General features: G+C 45.5%; 1 long non-coding RNA gene across 1 annotated transcript; it reads left to right on the top strand.

Moving 5' to 3' along the window:
* Nucleotides 1–19,620: 19,620 nt before the first annotated feature.
* LOC117062522 lies at nt 19,621–21,675 on the top strand. Its single transcript, XR_004428416.1, has 3 exons — nt 19,621–19,744; nt 20,684–20,798; nt 20,890–21,675. It is a non-coding gene; the product is annotated as an uncharacterized LOC117062522 (long non-coding RNA).
* Nucleotides 21,676–21,898: the final 223 nt, after the last annotated feature.

Below are 21,898 nucleotides of genomic sequence, written 5' to 3'. Positions count from 1 at the left end.
GGCCTCAAGATAGCCTAAGCAAGACTTCCTCAAATAACTTATGGGTTCTAAGTGCAGGAAAATGTACAACAAAAAATTACCCTTGAACAATACAGGTTTGGACCCACTTACACATGGATCTTTCTCAAACCAACATGAATGGAAAATACAATATTTTTGTGCTTGGCAGGGCTGACTGAGCCTGTGCAGATTTGGGGGTCCCGGAACCACTCCCCGACTGTATGGAGGCCCTATTCTCAGACAAACACGCAGGATCGAAGTACAGAGGGAATGGCAGAATGAGACGCAACACTCATTTTAGGACGTAAAATGTCAAATTCATTTTGCAGCTTTAATTCTGTGCATCAATTCTTCACCTGTCATTCACGTCCTCTTGGAAGCTGGAAGGTAAAATGCTTTCTGCACACACTGGTGCTGGTCCCGTGGAAGGTATGGTCTCCCTGAAACAGTAGGAGGAGATGCCCCCTTGCCTGGGGAGCTGATGGGGCTGTGTCCCAGGAGTCAAGAGCACCCCAGAAGCAGCACCTGCTTGCTCACTAAACTTGTAACAACCAGGACAGGGCAGTTCTGTTCTTTCTACTTAGTAGGAGAAAATGGGGAAGCCCAGTGCCTGTCCTCTCTGCCCCTCTTTCAAGGCACAGGTATTTAGGATAACAAGAAAAGTTCTCACATTTGCTTGGTGATTTTGTTTCCAAATCACTTTTTCTTATGCCTTATCCCAGGAGACCATTAAATATAGTAAAGACCTTATTACCCTCACTCCCAAGCCCTGCCACGGAAAACATAAGTGAACTTAAAAATTGGCCAGGCACGGTGGCTCACGCCTGTAATCCCAGCACTTTGGGAGGCCGAGGTGGGCAGATTACGAGATCAGGAGATCAAGACCATCCTGGCTAACATGGTGAAACCCTGTCTCTACTAAAAATACAAAAAATTAGCCGGGTGTGGTGGCGGGCGCCTGTAGTCCCAGCTACTTGGGAGGCTGAGGCAGGAGAACTGCTTGAACCCGGGAGGTGGAGGTTGCAGATCGCGCCATTGCACTCCAGCCTAGGAGGCACAGTGAGAGCACAGTGAGACTCCATCTCAAAAGAAAAGAAAAAAAATATCTGTGAGGTCTCCCTCAACCTCTTGGACAAATCTAGACTGTCTGTTTCATCCACACCTATGTCCCAGTGTGCATGAGTGTTTCACACACCGATCACCTGTCATTCCTCAAAGAGGTCTTACAGCTTCTTTTACTTTCCTTCATTCTAAAACAGAATCCAATTGTCTAAAGTTCAAAAGCAGGGTCAAAAGAAACAAAGAAAATGCCCAGAATCCCACCACCCTGAGGCCACCATTTTTAACATCTTGGTAGATTTCTCTTTGGTTTAGTTTCTTCTGTCCATGCTTTATAAGTATGTATAGTTGTGTCACATATATAGGCCTTAAAATAATTTAGGTTGTATCACAAGGTTTTCCAGAGGCTTTAACATTTTTCCATAAAAATCCTTTTTAATGGCTACAATATTGTGTGATATGTCCCATCATTTATTTAAACATTATTCAATGACTGGGCTGCTAGTCTGTTTATGATAACACTTTGAAGAATATCTTTGAGCATAAACCTTTGCCTGCACTGCAGATTATTTTCATAGGACAGATTCCCAGAAGTGGAATTACTGAATCAAAAGGTATAAACATTTTAAAGGCTCTTAATACAGATTGCCAAATTGCTTTCTAGAAGTTAATCCAATTTACACTCTCCACCAGCTGTTTTCATACATGTACATCCCTCACACTACATCATGGCCAACCCTGAGTATTACCAGAAATTTTATTTTTAACTAAAGGTATCCCCCTGCTGTTTTATTTTGGATTTCTTTGATAGCCAGTGAAGTTGGATTTCATATTTATTTATTTATTTTGAGGCAGATTCTTACTCTGTGGCCTAGGCTGGAGTGCTGTGGCGCAATCTCAACTCACTATAACCTCTGCCTCCTGGGTTGAAGTGATTCTCCTGCCTCAGCCTCCTGAGTAGCTGGGATTACAGATGCCCACCACCATGGCTGGCTAATTTTTGTATTTTTAGTAGAGACAGGGTTTCATCATGCTGGCCAGGCTGGTCTTGAACTCCTGGCCTCAAGTGATCAGCCCACCTTTGCCTCCCAAATTACTGAGATTACAGGCATGAGCCATCGTGCCCAGCCTTGAGGTTGAATTTTTTCTCACATTACTAGTGTTTTTTTTCTTTCCAAATTTTTTAGGGAATTGCCAATGTATGGATTAGGTTCTTCCTGTTTTCATTCTGAGTTGTGTGAGGTCATTAATAAGGATGTGAAACTATTTATTATACGCTTGACAACTTTTCCCAGTATTTTATGTATATTTTCATTCTGTTTGTAATGTATTTTGATAAACAGGCATTTTAAATTTTCTGAGACAGGGTCTCTGTCACCTAGGTTGGAGTGTCATGGCACAACCTTGGCTCATCCTAGCCTTGACCTTCCAACCTTGGGTGATCCTTTCACCTCAGCCTCTTAAATAGCTGGGAATACAGGTGTGCAGCACCATGCGTGGCTAATTTTTTTTTTTTTTTTTTCGTAAAGACGGGGCTTCACCATGTTGCTCAGGCTGGTCTTGAATTCCTGATCCTCCTGCCTCAGCCTCCCAAAGTGCTGGGATTACAGGTGTGAGCCACTGCACCCAGCCTGAAATTTTCATATGATGCCACCCTATTGATATTTTCCTTGGTGATTTCCTCTTCTGTATGGATGCTTACAGAGTTTGTTCCATGTGGGATCAGTAGGTCACATGTGGGTTACGCTTTGGAATCTTTGGCTTGCCCTCTCCTCTGGGGACACCTTCCACCAACTCCTCCCCTTTTGGTGGTAGGGATCTAGAGCTCACCACCCAATCTCTGCCATTTTCATGGATTCTCCCCTCCATAAATGGCCCTTTCCCTTGGGTACATTACTTCTTACAATTAATGTGGTAGACACTCTGCTGCATATCATTACTATAGCTTGTATGCCTGACTTCCTCATCCAGCTGCAGCTCACTTGAAAGGGCGGTGTCAAGTCTCACCTTCAAGAGCCTCAGAGAGTGTCTGGTATAAAGATCTCAATTCTCCCTATTTGGGAATTGAACTGATCCTGTGTATTAGCTGGGGAAGGTCTCATTATGCCCATTTGATAGTTGAGAATACCAAAGCTCCGAGTGGTTCCTGGCTGGCTGAGGGACTGCTGGAAACCCACGGATTTGGATCCCTTGTTCTCTATTATGGATGCAGCCTCCAAGGAGTGGTGGTGGTGGGCATGGAAGGTCAGGCTGTTAGCATCCCTGCCCTTCACCCACATACCTCGATAAAGGAGAAGGTCCAGGAGCAGGAGCCAGTGTGGCTTCCACTCTCCGATGCCCTGGATTTTGTTCCCCAGACCCGTCTTCCTGGGTGGAAGCACAGCAGCAGCCCAGAGGTGCCTATGTTTTCAGCACTGCTACCAACTCTGCCCAGTCTCCCTCCCTGACTGGAGACTTCCAGGCTCCCCGGCACAGCCTCCTCCGTCCCACAGGGAGCTTTATGCTGGCGGGAGAGTCAATTAGATGGACGCCTGGTACTGTGATCTTTCCTGCCAGCCCAAACCCCAAACTAATGAGGCACAACAAAAAACAACACTCTGTCTTCTCAAGTTCTGTTTATGGGACCCATAAATTCCAAGAAGAAAAGTATCCTTGGTGAATGATTTTAATCAAGGGCCTGAGTTCCCAAACAGCATCTTCTCTGTGGTTGTAAAATGATTGTTCTGGCCTGCCGTGTAGAGTACCCTGAGGCCCCGGCTGGTGACAGCCTGCAGAGCAGCGAGGAAGGGCAGTGGCTTGGACGTGAAGAGCCAGCTCCTGTTTCCCGTCATGACTTCTGATGCCTTCTGCCCATGTGGTTCCTGGTAACCACTGAAACCCCTAAATGCTCTAATAGGCAAAAGTAAGGGAGATCTGAGATCGAGCCACTCTGGAAAGAGTCGGTGCTTGGGGATCTTTTATTAGTAAGGGTCCTTCTATGGGTACTTACATATTAGCCTTTGAAAGGGCACTACCCCCAGACTAACAAAGTAAATCAGAGGGGGTTATCTTTATATAGCATTTTAATAGCTTACAATGTATTTTCTTTACCCTTCATTTGAATCTCATAAAAAACTGGAAGGACAGTTATTCTCATCTGATTAATCAGAAGACTGAGGATGTGAAAGTCTACACATTGCACAGAGAAATGATTTTTAGACAATAAAGCACTACAAAAGGTAACCAGTGACTTACTGGGTACTTTGCAAGTGGTCTCATAGCTAGTAAACCATAGGCAGGGGCCCAGAACCTGGTCAGATGATCTCAGCTCCAGTTCCTCTCCCATGACTCAGATTAAATTGTCTTCTAGGAGAGGCTCCCTGACTGCCCATGGGAGTCACTTGGGAAGTGAGAAATATTTTTGGCGTTCAGGCCAATGAAATCAGTATCTCTGGAGGACAGACCCTTGGTATTGGTGGTTTTAAAAGTTCCAGGTGCTGTGGCTCATGCTGGTAATCCCAGTACTTTGCGGGGCTGAGGCAGGTGGATTGCTTGTGGTCAGGAGTTCGAAACCAGCCTGACCAACATAGTGAAACCCCATCTCTACAAAAAATACAAAAATTAGCTGGGCGTGGTGGTGGGCACCTGTAATCCCAGCTATTGGGAGGCCGAGGCAGGAGAATCCCTTGAACCTGGGAGGCAGAGGTTGCAGTGAGCCGAGATCATACCACTGCACTCCAGCCTGGGTGACAGTGTGAGACTGTCTCAACAAACAAACAAATAACAACGACAAAAAACTGTTCCTCGGGCAATTCTCAGGGGCATATGGTTGAGTATCATTTCCTTGGAGGCTGGAGATCTTGGGCTGAGATGCCTCTGTATCAAGGGTGGGTTCTTCACCTTTACTATCTTCACTGTTGATCTCAGATCCTGTTTCCAAGGCCCCTTCCATCTCTGATGTCCTGTTTTGGGCAGTAGCTGTTGGTGGCTACATGTTTATGAGGTTGATTGGATAGAGTTAGTGTCAACTTTATGAATGCTGGCTGTTGTTAATGACTCTCCCCTGAAGCCTTCTCCCCTCTGGGGCATCTTTCCAAAGCCACACACCCAGCAAACTTGCCTCTCAGTGGGATTTCCTGTCTCAGTCATCTGTCACTTGCATCCTGGAACATCTCTCCTGAAACAGCATGCCACATTTGTTTGCCCATTTATCTCCTCTCTGGATATAGTAGAAATTAGTTCAGATTTGCACTGGAGACACACGTGGCCCAGGTCAGGTTACGTGAATTGCTGTTCTACACCGCAGGTGATTTATTGGGTTCACTCACTGAGAATGATGCCTCTTCCCTAATTGTGCATTCAAAACAGAAACCCACGCATCCTCCGCTCCTTCAATCATGTGTTAGAGATTTGATGCTACAAAAACCTACACAACTCTCCTAACTCAAATTTCTTTTTTTAAACGAATGTCAAATTTTAGGGTGCTCAATTTTTAATTAGGGTGATTTATGTGTCATTTTAAAAAGGCACATTTCTATCAGCTTTCTGGCCATCTCCCACCTGCTTGCTCTTGCCTAACTAATGACACTCATTACAGGAGGAAATCTGAGTGCTCCTTCGGTGAGGAGAGGGTCTTGCTCTTCAATTAAAGTGAGGGGAGATGACACGTGGAGGAACCTGGTGTCTAGGAGACTCAGGTCAAGCCTGGGGCTGGAGCTGGAGTCCAGGGGACTGGGCCATGATCTGGACTAGGAGAATCAGGCTCTCAAGGGTAAACAGCCTGAAGACATGAAAATGGATGGTGACATGATAAGAATGTAGTCAAGTGCACAGACTAACAGCTGCAGATCCCTTTCTGACCTTAATGGGGGTATTGGAAGGCCTGAGAACTGTGTAAATTAAGCCTGGCAGAGACCAGTCCTGCTGAGGGCTTTGGGCCTCATAAATTGTAGTGTGGACAACCTCATTAAAGAACTGGCATCTTGGGTTTCTACTACTCGAAATGTAAATCAGCAAGGAGCGGGTCTCGCTATAGATGGCTGCTGGTGGGCTGGGTAAGAAATCATGATTCCGGGAAGTGAGAGAGTTAGTTTGAGGCCTAGCCTTCCCACCAGCCCTCTGGGACCATGAGCAAGTCTCTTTCTCTCTGGGCCTCAGTTTCCTTCTTTGTAAGCCCTCTAAAGCCAGCCATTCATAGTTGCCATGGGCTTAGGCTGTTGCATTAATGGTGTGTCCACACATGCCTATATCAGAACCACACAGGAGCTTCCTGGGCCTGACTTCAATCCTACAGAATCAGAGGATCTGGGTGGGGGGCCTGGAAAAAGCAGGTGCCACAGGCTGTCTGGGTGATAATTGAGTACAGCCAAGTCTGAGAACCTCTGGTTCCTGAGAAATGGATCTTTAGTTCCTTCTCCTCGCAGAGGAATTCCAAGACTTCCAGCACCTCTCACCGCCCCCACCCTCTCATCGCAAGGATTTCCTCCTTGGTCCGGGGTTCTCAAGAGCACTTTTCACCCCTAGATTCCATGTCTGTGAATCCTCTCACAGGCCCAAGGACCCAGTTTGTTCAGTTTGTGTTGACGAGCCCCCTGAGGTGTAGAGAAGATAATACTAGGCTCCAGCCCCCATCTTCTAGCCAGTGGGGTGAACACTGACACAGCTTACAGTCTTCTCTAAATTGGGGATGCTGCCTAATTTACAAGATTTACGTGAGGATGAAATGAAATCGTGTGTACATAAAAGAATACATGAGTTCTTATTATGGGCTAATTTCAGAGACTATCCTAAGGGCTTTGAGAGGACCAGCTATGGAGGGTGGATGGGAAGGGGGTCAGTGAGGGGGTTACAGAGGCCAGATCTTGGGACAGACAGAACCTTTGGGTGTCCTCATGTCACATAGTAGAGGTGAGGCTCTGCCAGATCCTTTCAGCAAAACAGTAACTGAAACAAATGCAAGAGTCATTTCCAACATAAATAATAGCTATGAAAAATAATACTTGCAATGATGGGTTTTCAGCATTAGTTGTCTCTGGAGTCACCTCACCAAGGGAGTCAGCTTTCTGAGGCCAGCTCCTTTTTGGTCCTAATCCTACCATAAACCTTTGCTGGTTTCCGCAGCATTCAGTCCAAATCCCAGCTCTGCCATGTCCTTTCACATCTTTAGCTAAACATCGGACTTGCAGTTCCTTACAGCCATTGTGTAACTTTGTTCCGTCGTCTAGAATCATCTTGATCTCAACAATTTCTGCTAACTTGGATGTCACTTTCCCCAATTGCTTGCTCTTCTCCCTTGAAGAAAGACACGCATCTCCCTCTGGGGTGCTGATGCATACCTCTGGCTGAGCCTTGCCTCACTTCATTGGGTGTTTATATCTGCATTGCCAGCTTCTCCCACTAAATTCTAAATTCCTTGAGGCAGGGAGTCTGTGTCACTTATTTAATCTCCTAAGAGTGCCTGTCACATAGCAAGTGCTAATGTATGTAGTCAAATAATACAAACCAGATCACCGAGTTTAAATAGAAGAATGTCGTGAGGTGGGGTTCCCTTGCATTCTGCTATGAATTACTAATTCCTTTGGGTTGCACTGCAGAAATCGCACCCACCTTCCCCAGTCTCCATTTCAATCTTTGAGCTTTTACAATGTACCCAGCACTGGGGTGACAGTAGTAAGGAAGGAGCAACATGGCAGGTGCCGTGGCTCACGCCTGTAATCCCAGCACTTTGGGAGGCCGAGGTGGGCGGATCACCTGAGGTGGGAAGTTCAAGAACAGCCTGGCCAACATGGCGAAACCCCATCTCTACTAAAAATACAATAATTAGCCAGGTGTGGTGGCGTGCACCTGTGGGTCCAGCTACTTGTGAGGCTGAGGCAGGAGAATAGCTTGAACCCAGGAGGCAGAGGTTGCAGTGAACCCAGATCACGCCACTGCACTCCAGCCTGGGTGACAGAGCAAGACTCTATCTCAAAAAAAAAAAAAAAAAAAAAATGATGTGCCATCTCTGTGGAGGTGATATGTGAGCTGATAGTGAAGGATGAGAGGGAATCAGCCATGAAAAAGGCTGTGGAGGAGCAGAAACTGCAAGGCTGGGGGTATGAAAGGATGTTCCTGATCTAGAAGCACAGCTGAGGCCAGTACAGCTCAAGAGGGTCACAGATGGTCACAGAGGGTTATGGGGGTGGCTGCGGAGGGAGGCCGAGGCCTAACTAGGCAGGACCCCGTGGGCCATGGCAAGGAGCATGGACCTTATTTAAGGAGTTTAGACAAGAGACTGAAAAAAACCTAAGTCCTTAGAAAGATCATGCTGAGTGATTCGGGAAGAATGGATGGAGAGAAAACGGAAGTGGGCAAACCCCTTGGCCGGCTGCTGTTGTAACTGACCAAGCAAGTCACAAAGGCAGCTTGAATGAGGCTGGTGACATGGAGATGGAGGGAGGTGAGTCGATACGAAGGCGACCCTGATAGGACTGGCAGAGGGCCCGAGGTGATGGTGAGAGAGGACAACATAAAGGATGGCACTAGGGTGGGACCAGGGCTGCCCGACATGACAGAGCCTGTGAGGGCTGGTTTCCAACTTCCAATTCCTAGGACAAAGTCTTTGTATAGATTTACTGAGAGCCGCCAAGATTCCTGTAGGCCACTTGCAGGAAGGCAGAATGCGTTTTATTTTTATGGTCGAGTTCTCCAAAAGAATTAAAACATTTCTAATTCTTTTGTAGTCTCCATAGCCCCTTTATTTTGTTGCGTGATCCTTTCCTAAGGTTTTCCTATTCAACATTTATCTTCATTGCTTTGTTGAAAACACACACCAATAATTTTATTTGTAATACGATAAATGACCTCTGTGTACATTTTGCCATTAATCTCTCTGCAAAGTAGTTGCATTTAACCATTCTGCACCATACTTCCCTGTAAAATATGTCATTTTCTCCTCTTGTTTGTTCAGTAAACAATGCAATTTCAACTGTACCTTGGAGAATTAGTACTAATCACAAACAAATTATAGCTACTACTGAGACTACTGCAGGGACCAGGCTTTAGATTCTGCAGCAGAGGAAGCTGCTTGGAATGAGAGCAAAGGCAAGGAGGACTCATTCAGACTGGAGAAATAAAGAAGGGAGCACCTGATCATGGGTAGTGGCCCGTTGAGGCACCTCCAATTAAGGGAGTCAGGTGGATTCAGCCCTCTTAAAGATACATAGGAAGTCATCCTGCTCCCATTGGATCCACGGTAGCCACAGTAGAAAGGCTGGCTACTTGCTAAAGAGGCAAGATAGCCACTGGGTGCTGATGCCACTGTCAATCATCATAGCAATAGTTTCCACCCTCACCACTGACTGAGTGCTTACAATGTTCTAGGTCCTGTACCGAAGGCTTTATCAGCATTATTTTATTTGGATCTTACAGTAACTCTATGAAGTAATTGCTCCCTCATTTTACTGAGAAGGAAACTGGAATCCAAATATTTGTAAGATCATTCCCGAGGTCATAAGCATTGGCAGAGCTAGAGTTTTATGTCGGTCTGGCTTGGAAGCCCACACTCTTAATCAATATGCTAGCCCCACCAGGGTGGAAAAGGCCATTTTAGGAGCCCCAGAAATGAGCAAGAGGGAAGACTCTGGAGTGCAAGTCAGTGGATGCCAGAGAAGAATGTGTACAACAGGCAAGAGGCAGGACCTGAGCAAGCAAGCCAGTGTCTTGGGGACCCATGGACGGTGGCTGCGATTTGGGAATAGGATTCCAGTCTCTCAAATGGCTAGGACATTCAGTGTTTTCAGAGGAATAATGTACCAAGTAGGCACTAAGATAAAGTCCAGGAACCTGAATATCGGCATTTAGGGCTTGTCCCCACGAGCTAGGAAAAATGCCTCCTCCATCAGGGGTTGTTGGGGCCAAATGAGATAATTATGGAAAGTACTTTGTAAACCACCTAGTGCTAGAAAATGATTAAGATTTTATTTTTAATATTAACCATCTGACATTTATACACAATATTGCTAAACCCATAAGAGGCTTCCACACCTCCATCTTTACTGAAATGTTACCTTCTCAGCAAGGCCTTCCCTGGTGGCTTTATTTAAAATCTCTCCCCTAGCCTCTAATCCAAATCACAGATACTTCGTCTCTCCTTTCCTTGCTACCTGTATAACTGAACAATATACACCTTCCTTATTAGTGTTGTTGGTAGTCTGTCTCCCTGACTAGCACTCTGGGGATGGAGAACTTAGGGTGTATTTCACTGCTGAATCCCCAGTGCCTAGAACAACACCTGGCACCTGGGAATCTCAATAAAAGTTTCTTGAAAGAATAAGTGAATAATGCTTTTTGATACATAATTTTGGGTAGATTCAGAAGCAGGGTTTATGCTTTGTTCATAATGCAAAATTGGTATTTCAGAGGACTTCCACATAGCCCCAACTCCTGTGGCTATGTGTGTACAAAGCTGGCATTTGTTCATATAAAAAGCAAATCATGTAGAAGGCTCCTTGTACTGATCATGGACTTCTCTGTATCTAAAGACCTTGCTCAGTGCTGCCAACTCCATTCAGGATGACGGCTGCCCATTCATACCTGCAATGGGGCATGGACTGGGAAGCTGATGAAGTTGCAACTGGCATGGGCTGCTGGGAGCCACCATACATGCAGGAGAGTGATGGCTGATTCACAGTGAGTAGCGAGAGGCAGGGAGACAGTCAGCAAGGGCTTCCCAGCAGGGCACAGTGACATGTGCCTGTAGTCCTAGCTATTTGGGAGGCTGAGGCAGAAGGATCGCTTGAGCCCAGGAGGTTGAGTCTGCAGTGAGCTATGATTGTGCCTCTGCATTCCAGCCTGGGCAACAGAGCAAGACTCCATCTCTTAAAAAACATTGCTTCCCATTCTAAGCACAAAGCCAAGTGGGAAATAGACTACAGGCTAGCAGTGTGCAGTGGATGGGCCATCCTTCCAGCCAGGGGCAAGAGGAAGCAGGGTTTCCTTGGAGGAAATATAAGGAGCTTTGGTGTTATCAAATTTGATAGGCACAGTTCAGGCAAAGAAACCTGGAAAGGGGTAGAGTCCCCTATGAAAATATCAAGATCACTTGCTATGGCTAGGAGTCAAGAACCTCTTTGTATTTTTCAGTTTTTAGTTCTTTTCTAAGCCTCTCATGTGAGGGTCTGAACTTCTCAGAACCACAAGATTGGGAAAAACCTAATGAAGAAGGAAAATCGGATGATAGGCAGGCAGGGAGGATAAATAACAACTACTAAAATAATATTCAGCCTACTATGTATCAGATATTTTTTGTATGTGTTATCTTTTACTTGATTCCTTCAATGAATATGATTGAAATATACAAGAAGATGACTGATTTAGTATGGCTACTATAAAAAAAAAAGAAAATAACAAGTGCTGGCAAAGATATAGAGAAATTTGAACCCTTGTGTATTGTTGGTGGGAATGTAAAATGGTGTGGCTGCTATGGAAAACAATATAGCGGTCCCTCAGTATAGCTTTGAAAAGGAAATAAATTCTGACACATGCTTCAACATGGATGAAACTTGAAGACACTATGCTAAGTGAAATAAGCCAGTTTCAAAAAGAGAAACGTACGATGTCACTTACATGAGGTACCTTGTGTAGTGAAATCCATAGAGACAGCAGGTAGAACGGTGGTTATGGGGGCTGGGGAGAGGGAGGAATAGGGAGCTGTTTAAAGGGTATGGGAATTTCAGTTTGAGAAGTCAAAGTTCTGAAAATTGGTTGCACAACAATGTTGCACATACTTAAACACTACTGAACTGTACACGTAGATATGGTTAAGATGATCAATTTTATGTTATATTTTAGAACAATATTTAGAACATTTGAAAAATGACTGATTATGCTGGCCTTGAAAATAAGCACTAATGAAGACTGCAGGACAGGGGAAAGTCAGTGTGGCCTACTGAGAAAAGCCTGTGGCTGAGGCCCCGTGCGGAGTTCTGGCTCTTCTCTTTCCTCTTTTAAATCCCCCTTCTGTTTGGTTTCCAGTGGAATTCCAGTGGAATCTACCAGTGTGTGAGGCACTGGATATAGCTTCAACTACAGTGGCCTGGCAGTGATGAAGCCTCTGAGCTAACCTGACACTACTGTGTGCTGAGTGATTTCTTTTTTTTAAATTTTTTAATTTTTATTTATTTATTTTTTTGAGACAGGGTCTCATTCTGTCATCCAGGCTGGAGTGCAGTGGCACGATCATGGCTCACAGCAGCTTCAAACTCCTGGGCTCAAGTGATCCTCCCGTCTCAGTCTCCCAAGTAGCCTGGATCACAGGTGTGTGCCACTACATCTGGCTAAGGAAAAAAAAATTTCTTTTGTAGAGATGGGGTCTTCCTATTTTGCCCAGGCTGGTCTTAAACTCCTGGGCTTAAGCAATCCTCCTGCTTTAGCCTCCCAAAGTGTTGAGATGAGCCACCCAAAGAAGGCATGAGCCACTGCACCAGGCCACTTGAGTGATCTTAAACCTGGCATTAGCCTCTCTTGGCCTCAGTCTGCTTATTTGTGAAATGATGGGATTGGACCAGGTGAGCTCTGAGGGCTGTTTCTCCCCGCGCCGTGGGTCAGCGTCTCAGTCAGCAGCAGAGAACAATGGAGATGAGTTTCCATATGCAGGAAGAAGGTGTTGGGGGAAGGTCTGGTAATGGTAATACATGTGGATGACAATTTGGAAAGCATATGGGGAGACTCCCAGATCAGCTAGAATCCTCTCAGTCCTCAATCTTGCTACAAAGTACAGGCAGATGGCACAAAGGGCTGCTTCAGACTGGGCAGGTCCCCAGGTACACCAGACTCCATTTCCACTTTTACAAGTCTTTCTCAAACACCCAGGGGGTTTCTGCCAGGTACTATATTCTCCAGAGTGAAGAGCTACTGAACAGAGCCTACAATTTCATTTAGGGAAAATAGGTGAGAAAACAGACAAGACTTGATGGGAAAAATCTCTGAGGACGTCTAGAGGAAACATTCATGCCCACAGGTTCATGACTCACTGGCCAAATGACAGGGGCACAGACACTGGTGTCCTCTCTCAGTTCACTAAGCGTCCAGGCATGAAAGCAGTTTTGCTGTGGAACCCCTGGTAGTGTAAGGAAGATGCATTTTCAATGGACCTGATATAAAGTTTTAAAATTATGTGCTGTCCTGAATTTCCACTGACCTTCAATTTACTGAGCATGTGCTAGAGGTAAGGAAAACAAGATTAGATCTGGAGACCGTTCTGGACGTGCTTGGTCTTGTACATGGTACTCAATTGCCTTGAGTGTCAGCATCTATCTCACAAGGTTGTCTTGAGGTTTACAAAAACTGCAGGTGAGCCTCAGTGTCTGGTACATAGTAGGTATTCAATAAATAGTAGACAATGAAGAAAAAATGGTTTACAATCTTGAGGCCATCTCGTATACTAGGACAGATATTTTGACAATTAATAATAAAAATACAATAAGTGCTAAAATAGGTGTGTGTTTTGGCCATTTCAAAACTTATCTGCAAATTCTTTAAAAATCCTCTCGAGAGGATTATGGAGAGATGGAGATTTTGGTATCCTTCTCATGAGTCGGGCAGGCTCATGACTGCTTAGACTAATAGCATATGATGGAAGCCACTATGTAACTTTTGAGGCTAGATCATAAAAACTGTGCAGTGCCCTCCTTGGTCATGGATACATTTGTCCTTGGAGCCTGGAGTATGCATGTAAGAAGTTTGACTCCCTCAGGGCTACCATGCTAGAGAGGTCAGGTGTAGGCACTCTGGCGATAGTCCCAGTTGAGCTCAGCCCTCCTACCATCTTTTCCAAGGCAGTAGACATGGAAGCAAAGCCATCCTGGAGCCCATACACCATTTGATCTGCAGGCTGAATCCAATACATGACCTGTCAATGCCACGTGGTGTGAAAACATTACCTGCTCAAATTCTTGTCCCACGCAATTGTGAAAAATGATAAAATGGTAGTTGTTTTAAGTTAATATGCTCTGGAGTATTTGTTGCTCAGAAATAGATAACTGGGATATCTGAATGATAGGCACACAGAGAAGGAGTATCCAGCCAGGCGGGAAAAGAAGGCTCCAGGAAAGAGATAACACTTGAGTTGTCCTCAAAGAGTGGGCAAGAGTTCTCAACAAAAGAGAAAAGATAAGGGAGCTCCAGGGACAGAGGATGGCATGCTCAGGGAATAGTGACTTGTCTGTGTGACTTTCGTATGAGCTGTGTCAACTGATGGTCAGATTCAAACATTTTATTAGGTTGGTGCAAAAGCTATTTTGGTTTTTGCCATTACTTTTACTTGTAACGGCAGAAACTGAAATAGCGTTTGCACAAAGTAGCTTCATCAAATTAGCAAAGATTTGAAAATAATACCCAGGCTGGACGCAGTGGCTCACACCTGTAGTCTCAGCACTTTGGAAGTCCTAGGCAGACAGATCGCTTGTTTGAGACCAACCTGGGCAACATGGTAAAACCTTGTCTCTACTAAAAATACGAAAAAATTAGCCGGGCATGGTGGCATATGCCTATAGTCCCAGTTACCTGGGAGGCTGAGGTGGGAGGATCACCTGAGCCTGGGAGGTCTCTCCAGTAGGTCAAGGCTGTAGTGAGCTGTGATCTCAGCACTGCAATCCAGTCTGGATGACTGAGTGTGAGACCCTGTCTTAATTTAAATAAATAAATAAATAAAAATAATACTCAGTCCTAGCAAGGATGTAGTGAGTTAGGGACTCTTACATACTGCTGGTGAGAATGTGAACTGGGAGATCTTTTCTAGAAAAGTTTGGCAGTATGTTTTAAGAATGTTAAAATGTTGTTCAGACCTTTGAACCCCAAAGTTCCACTTTTAGGAAACTTCCTTGAGGAGATAGGGTTATGAGACACTTAGATCTAAAAAAACTCATAGCAGATTATAATACCATGAAAGTGAAAACAAAGAAATAAGATCCCCACAGGCAGGGAAATAGTAATAAAAGCTTGCACCCCTGTATCACACAAGGGTGTTTTTGAAGAACTTTTATTAACATGAGAAAATTTTCATAATAAATTAACTAAAAAGAAAACCTACCAACCAAACAAAAAAGCCCAATGCACCTGTCTCTAAGACTGTTGGAACAGCATAGCAAAATCCATTTATATACACGGAAAGGAAAACTAGAAGGAATATGTGTCAAATTGTTAACCATAGTTACCTCTAAGGGAGAGGATTATGAATGCTTTGAGCTCTCTTTTCTAAACCTCTCTGAATTTCTGTGTTCTATAATGGGCATACATAACTTTTACAATCAAAAAAAGGAAGTAAATTTCTCTGAAAGAAGCATGAGTGAGTCAGTCCTTCCCTTTCCTTCCTAGGCTGATGCTTACATTCTGAAGACCCCAATTCACCCTGTTTCTATTCCAATACATGACCTGTATTTCTATTCACAAAACTCTTCCAAGCCCTTTCATGTCCACTATCTCATTAGTTTCTTTCAATTAATCCAGGAGGCAGGAAGGGTGAGGACTGCATCTATTTTCAGAGGGGAAAAAAAGATCCACAGGAAAGTACCAATTGAATGCAGTCTGCTTTATTTTCAGAGATCCACAGCTCATTCACACCCCTGACCCACTCCCTAGAGCATCCTGCAGACTCAGGGCTGGTCCAAGTGTGGACAGCCATGGGAATGGGGAGACGGACCTTACCCAGGCCTGGGCCACCAAGCTGTTGGCATGTCTCAGGGCCACCAGCATCCCCGAAATGCCCACCATGCTGGGGCGAGGTCTCTGAATCACACTGTAGACCCGTATTTCTGACAGAGGCACAAATTGCTACTTCATTTCACAGTGAATCTCAACATCTGATTTCCATTGACAGTTAAATCAACAAATCAACTAAACATAGATACGTTTTATGTCCCGTCTTATGCCAGATTTATTGTGATCCCGGCGTGACACAATGCAGAAGAGTTTGGATTTACTGGCTCAGGGGTAAACTGTAAACTATTCACTGTGTCCATTTCACTGGCTGAACCAGGAAGCAATTCCTGGGTCCATCTGTCAAAGGCTCTGAACTGGGAGGAGGAGACGAATGAAGCACAGACTGCTGACTAGCCAGGCAGTCCCCAGAGCTGCCGTGCACTTTGCAGCATGCTTCCTGGGTCTTCATTCCAATCAGCGGGACAATTTCACTCATAAATCCTTACCCGATGGTCAGATGTGGTCTCCATCTGCTTTCCTGACCTCACTTGTCTTCTTTAAAGAGCAGTGATTCAGAATAATAAAGATCTTTATTTGCATAGCACTCTCTATTTTTTGAAGTTTGAGGTACATGATTTCAGTTAATCCTGAAAACAACTCTATGACATGGAACTGTCACCCCCATTTATAGATGAGGAAAGTGGCTCAAGGTCACATGGGTAGTAAGAGGTAGAGAGGAACTAGAACTGTGGTCTCCTGGCTGCCAGTCCAGGGCTCCTCCTAGAACATTCTAAGAGTGGGGTCTCTGGCCTTGAGAAGACAGATCCTGGCCATTCCTCTGAAGCTCTGACACCCTCTTTCTGCCTAGAATCTGGTTTTCCAGGTGGGCTACTGGGCTGGTGAAGGAGGTCAACCAACTCATTTCCATGAGCACTTGGAGGAACACTGCTCAGGACCACTAAAGGTCATCCTTTGGTTTGGATGGAGTGGGGTGTGAATGGTCAGGGAGTGGCAGGGCTCATACTCTGAGCTGCTGGGGGCAGTCTGCAGTTGAGACCTTGGTCTCATAGAGGAGATTTAGCTCTAACTTTATGTCCTCAAGCAAATAATTTGGGAAGTCTGTCTCCTTTCACTTCTTTTTAATTATAAAATAACTGGCCGTATGGTCCCATCTGCTCTGAAGATGCAGGGGCTACGTGGGCAGTAAAATGAAATGATAGAGAGGTAGTAGGTGGGGACTTTTACCTCCACTGCCTTTCAGGCTCCGGCCTGGGAATAATGACTGCTCAGTAAATAAGCAGCTGCCGATCTAGCTCTTTCCATCTGAAGAAAGTGCCTTTCAGGAGGCACAGATAACCTTTGCAACTATAACTGGGATTTACTCTAAGGAAGTAGTTCTCAAACTTTAGCATGCATCAAAGTCATGCTTCTTAACACCCCCGGAGTTTCTGATTCAGTAGATCTAGGATAGAGCTTGATAATTTGCATTTTTAATTATGCAAATTACATTGGTGCTGGTTCTGGGACTGCACCTTAAGAACCTCTGCCATGAGGGTTTCGCTGCAAGGGACAGCTGAGGGGTTTGCTGTGTCTTATTAAAACCTTTCCCATCAACTTGGTATAGGCTGAGAACTGGTCTTCAAGGACAACAGGGCTGAAGGAGTTGCTTCTTCTCAGAGACAACATGATCTGTGTGAGGCTGGGCAGGGGTGGAATTCATGAGTAGTAGGATTCTGCCACCACCCTAGTGAGCCCAAGTTGCTCCATCTCTCCTAGGCTGACTTGGCACACTCAACCCAGCCAGATGGTCCCCCAGGGTGGTCCATCTGGGTCTGCTTATGAGAATGAATGAACGGTGTCTGTAAAGTGCTGGCAGCTCTCTGGAGAGGGCATCTTAGCACAATTACCGTAACAATAAATGCTTTCTGTTCATTTGGTATGTGTGCATCCTCGAGGCACCCAGGGGCTCAGCTCATTAAGGCTCTACAACTTGGAGAATCAGGTTAGTAGGAAGCAAGGTGAGAAGCTGGCCTTGTATCAATAGTGTCATTCTATGATTAAAAAGTCAAAGCTTAGAAATACCAATTCACAAGGTCAGTTGTGCCATTTCAGTTAGCTAGTGAGTAGCAGGACCAGGGCAGGACACTGATTTTTTATTGGAAAGCAACAAACGCTCACAGCTCATATGGTAAGCATCGTAGTTTATGAAACACTTTGACACATGTTATGAAATTCAATCTTTATAATAGTCCTGTGAGGTAGAGATGAAGTCAGTTTGGTTCTTGTGCAGATCACATGGAAGGAATGAGGCAGAACTGAAGGCGGCTCACATTCTGCTATTTACAGCTCCCATTGTGAGGATGGACTCCTAATTCAATGCTCTATTATGTCATCAGTGTTCATTGAGTACTCTCCATTAAAGGGACCCAGATTCAATCAGGACCTTTCAGTGGCTCTGAAGACAGGCTGTCTGAGTTTTACTCTTGGCTCCCTCACCTACTTGCTCTGTAAGCTTGGGAAGTGGTTCATCCTAAGACTCAGTTTCTCGAATGTACAATGGGGATAGTAAGAGTACCTTCTTCATGTGGCCTTTGTGAAGAGCAAATGAATTAGTGTCCATCAAGTTCTTAGTGGTGCCTAACACAGAGTAAGGCTTGATGAATGTTGGCTGCATTACTATCTCAGTCCCCACTCCAGCTGAAAGGGGTTGCAGGACCTCCCTCTCCATCAGCGCGGAGAACACAGTAGAGTCTGCCTTATTCTATGGGCTCCAACTTTATGTCCTCAAGCAAAGAATTTGGGAAGTATGTCTCCTTTCACTTCTTTTTAATTATAAAATAACTGGCTGTATGGTCCCACCCGCTCCTAAGATGCAGGGGCTATGTGGGCAGTAAAATGAAATGACAGAGAGGTATTAGCTGGGGACTTTTACCCCTACAGCCTTTCAGGCTCCAGCCTGGGAATAGCCTGGGTCCTAATTACCGGGAAGCAGTGGTTTCCCTGGCCTGTGTTGCAGCTGCAACTTTGTTCCTGACCCTGCTCTGACTGGTGTTCTTGACAATAGGCCACAGGCTGGGTTTTGGCCACTGTTTGTTTGCGGCCTCATCGGGGGAAAGTCATTTCAAACTGCTTGTTTGTGATTGCTGCCTCATAGGCTGAGATTCATGGGGCAACACTGGCTTAATAGTCCATTACTAGTCACAGTGGGGAAATCAGAGTGCATTATGCTAAGGCAGTTGGCATGGCGTCTACCAGGGTAGGGGGCAATGGCTGAAGAGAGATGTTCATCTAGATGCAAAACAACTCCGCTTCCAGGAAGCAGGGATCCTCTGCACCTGGGCTGCTTTAAACACTCTAGTGCAAAAATCAGGGCAGCCTGCTCTGGCCAAAGGCCTCCCCTTTCATTATTTCCAGCTCTGGAAGAGCATCCTGCAGGTGGTATGAAGGATGTGCAGAGTGGTCAGGTGACAGGTCAGAGGGAGGAGCCATGTCTATCAGCTGGAAGAAGGATAGAGATATGGTTTACACACTAAACCTAGGATGTGCCCTGCTCAGGGAAGAGCAGTCTGCAAAGTACAGTATGACTGTGGGGAAGACTCCAAGCTGGATGAGTAGAACCAGCACCTACAGTGACGGCTGGTCAGGAGACACCTGGCTGGGAAGTTCAGCCTGTGCAAGGCAGGAATCACTGAAACAGGAATGTTACCCACTCAAGGTAGAGGGAGGCAGTTCAGAGCCTGGAGAGCAATGGATAATCAGCAAGAACCATCTCTAGCAAGCAGGGCTGATAAACTGCTGCTCTCAGGGTGAAGGTTTGGGCAACTGGCTTAGTCTTTCCAAGTCTTACTTTTTGTATCTGTAAAATGGGCATAAATAATCCCTGTCCTGTCTATCCTCCAGGGTTTCTGGGATTAGAACTATCCTGATACATAACTCCAGAGCATTCTATGTGAGGTCTATTGGGCCTGGTTGAAGAGATAAGATGGAAACCACGAAGAAAGTCTTGTGAAAGTGAAGGAACTCAGCAATTGTAAGTGACTGTATTATTTTATTCTGCATGCTGGATGAGAATGGCCTTGAGCCACCAGACATTTGTTGTGGCCAGTGAAAGGCTAGTGGCCCCTTGGTGATCCCTATGGCCATTGGTTCTGGAGAGGGGACTGGCGGATGTGGAGATCCTGGGAAGATCCTTCCACTGAGCTGAGTACCTGAGTCAGCCTGTCCCACCCCTGTGGGACAGAGACAGCTCCCACTGGCTCTAGTCTTGCTCAGTTTCTGTTGGCTCTCAGGAGCCGTCTAGGCTTCTCAGTGGTGCTGTGCTTCTGAACCAGAACCTCCTGAGTACCTGCTATAAACTCAGTAATGACAGAGTCCCAAGAAACTAGTAGCAACCATTTATGAAGCACCTGCTCAGAGGCAGTCACTGAGCAAGTCACACTGGACCCACTGTATGTCATTTTATCCTCCTACCAACCCTGTGAGTAGGTATTATCATCTTTAACAGGTAAAGAAACTCAGGCCCAGAGAGGTTAAGTGACTTGTCCAAGGTTGCAGAGCCAAATTTGAACTACAGCTTGCCTGCACCTAAGTCTAAGGAATTTCTGCTACATGTGTATCCCCCAAACTGTTTTCTGCAAAAACACTGGTTCTGGGAACTGTTTTTGTGCTTCATGAAAAGATTATTTTGTGGGAATAAGTTCGGGAAGGCTACATATTCTATTTTACTCTTGGAGATTCATATCGTACATTAGCAGATTAAAGGCTCTGAGAAATCCTGGACTGGAGAAATTTGGGCAACATTTAAAAACCCAACATTCATTGCTCATATTTGAACATGGGACATGTTTTCACCACAACAGTGTTGGGAAACACTGAGTTATATTGTGGCTTCTATTTTGAATTAACATATAGAGTTATTAAAGATAGATGAAAAATACTTCCGTTCTTTTGGGATCTTATATTTTTGTAGGGGGTGAAGACATATGTGAAACTGAGGAGAGATGTATGGAACCTTAGAGAGAGGACTGGCTCATTCTCCCTGAACGCTTCACAAAGCAGTGAAGCCTTTGTGCTTCACTTGACAGGTTAGCAGGGATCACCCGATAATGACAGAGGGGAGGTATCCCAGACAAAAGCATGAACTGCATGCTCAGTCCTCCACCCTTCACTCTTCAGGGACCAGTCCCCTGCCCAGAGTTCCTGCATCCTGGAGGCCACGTCTGAATCAGACTATGCCCACTCTAGCCATCACAGATCGAGCCGGGGCAACCAATTACTAGACTGGCCACACCTGTGACTTGTGTGGTTCTGCCTTAAGAGATAGACTGGAGCAATCAGATTCTCAGCTTGAGAAATCTGATCAAACACATGGAAAGACTTGTTGATTTATTGTGATGATTGCAGCTGCAAAATCTTGGAGTAAGGCTGGAGAGGCTAAGGTGGGTCAGGTGTAATTCAGTTAACTCCGTGGGAGGCTAGTGGTAGGGTGGGAGAGGCAGACCCAGACTCCTAAGCAGAGTACTCTAGTTGGAAGAAGCAGCACCAGAGAGAGAAGTGGCACTCAACTGGGGCTGAGCTCAGTGAAGAGGAGAATGCTGGCTTTAAGATCCCAGGACTCTCCTGTTGGGGGTCCCTGCAGCTCCAGGTATGCAGAACCTTCTCAGCTCTGGCCACAGTGAAGCCAGTCCTATCATCAGCCCTAGCCCTGGCAGCCACTCTCTCTTCTTCTGGCTGCCCCGTCATGAGGAGTAGGAAATGATGACCACCTTGGAGCAGGGAGATGTTGTATCCTGGAGAGGCCACTGGGCTAGGAGTTGGTCATCTAGGCTCTGCTTCAAGTTGTGCTACTGATTAGCCACATCACTTCACATCTGTGCTGCACCCTCACCATCACTGCTAAACTGGTGACAATAAAGATTGTGGGGAAGAGCACATGAGATGTGTGTGTGAAAGCCCTTTGTAAACTGTCAGGAGTGGCATAGATTTATTACTGTTGCTGGTTGTGGAAATGTATGTAGGGAGGACAGGCAGAGATGTCTTTAAAAGCTGCGTGGGTGGCCGGGCGCGGTGGCTCACGCCTGTAATCCCAGCACTTTGGGAGGCTGAGACGGGCGGATCATGAGGTCAGGAGATTGAGACCATCCTGGCAAACACAGTGATACCCCGTCTCTACTAAAAAAATACA

This window comes from Trachypithecus francoisi, unplaced genomic scaffold (genome assembly GCF_009764315.1).
Source record: "Trachypithecus francoisi isolate TF-2019V2 unplaced genomic scaffold, Tfra_2.0 Lachesis_group17, whole genome shotgun sequence".
NCBI classification, from domain to species: Eukaryota; Metazoa; Chordata; class Mammalia; order Primates; family Cercopithecidae; genus Trachypithecus; species Trachypithecus francoisi.
Note: the sequence above shows the minus strand (reverse complement) of the source record. Positions and strands in the feature narration are given on the sequence as shown.